Below are 1638 nucleotides of genomic sequence, written 5' to 3' on the forward strand. Positions count from 1 at the left end.
CAGGAATTTTAAAAACCACCACAGAATTCTACCTACCACAGACTCAAAATCCCTTGAGGGCAGGGACCAAACACAATGTGTTGCCATAGAGAGAACTAAACAAATATTGTTGAGCTAAAGTACATCACTGATTATGCCATTGAAAATAGCCCCTCATTCTTCCACTGAATGTCCCCTTACCTACTTTATCTTCTTAGTACTGTCAGCACCTGACATTATATATGTATGCCTCTGCTTACAAGTTATTTGTTTTCTGCCCTCCCATCACTCAAATGAAAGCCCCATTGAGGCGTGGACATTTTCTAGCTTAGTCACATGCCATTGTGTTCCCAGCTCTTTAAACAAACAGCACCTGGCATATGTAGACTAATAAAAATGTGGGCCCTAGCCAGTTTTTCTCAATGGTTAGAATGTCAGCCTTTAGACTGATGGGTCCCAGGTTCAATTCTGTTCAAGGGCATGTACCCTCAGTTACAGGCTCGGTCCCAGGCTCTGGTCTAGGTGCCTGTGGGAAGCAATCAATTGATATATCTCTCTCACATCAATGTTTCTCTCTCTGTGTCTCTCCCCTCCCTTCCATTCTCTCTAAAAAAATAAATGGAAAAAAATATCCTCGGGTGAGGATTAACAATTACAACAAAAATAAATTTTAAAAAATTTGGTAAATGAATGAATGGCTGCATGGTCTCAATGTGTCCATATATTTAAAAAGGTGCCTTTTGGCCCAGCTGGTACAGCTCAGTGGTTGAGCATCAACTTATAAATCAAGTGGTCACAGGTTCGATTCCTGGTCAGGACAAATGCCTGGGTTGCAGGCTCAATCCCCAGTATGGGGTGTACAGGAGGCAGTTGATCAATGATTCAACCTTCTCATTGATGTTTCTATCTCTCTCTTCCTCTCTGAAATCAATTTTTTTTTTAAATGTGCCTTTTGGGGCTATATAGTTATGTGGGGAAATGTTCTAAATTTTAATTCATGGATAGCATGCATGTGTTTGGCATACCCCAAAACGTAAACATTCATGGAATGCATATTATGTACCTATAGCATGGTGCTATTTTATCCTGTCCAATCAACAGAGTAGCCAGAGGGGAAAATAGGCAACACCTACAGATCTGGTCCCTTCTGTGCTGGAAAGTCACTAGTGGCTCCCATCTCACTCTGGGAAAAAGCAAAAGCCAACACAGTGGCTGCAAAGCCCCACATGACTCTCTCCCTCCTGACTGCCATCTACCTCATCTCCACCTGTTCTCTCTCTTGCTCTCCCCCCCTACCCCCTCAGCCTTCCTGGCTCTTCTAGGTTCTCATTCCAGGCTCACTCCCAGACCCGGGTCTTTGCCCTTGCTTCTACCCGGTCTACTTATTTCCCCAGATTCTGGCACCTTTTCTTCATCACCTCTCAGTTCTCACTCACTTTCTATCTTATAGTGAAGCCCTCTGTGATCACTCTATATTTCAAATAGAAGTCACTGATCAGGAGAACCAAGATGGCGGCATAGGTTAACGCCGGAGTTTGCCGCCTCGAACAACCATTTCAAAAGTGAAACTAAAAGACGGAACGGACATCACCCAGACCCACAGGAACGGTGGCTGAGTGGAAGTCCTACAACTAGGAGGAAAGAGTAACGCATACGGAC

This window comes from Myotis davidii, unplaced genomic scaffold, assembly GCF_000327345.1.
Source record: "Myotis davidii unplaced genomic scaffold, ASM32734v1 scaffold53, whole genome shotgun sequence".
Classification (NCBI taxonomy): domain Eukaryota; kingdom Metazoa; phylum Chordata; class Mammalia; order Chiroptera; family Vespertilionidae; genus Myotis; species Myotis davidii.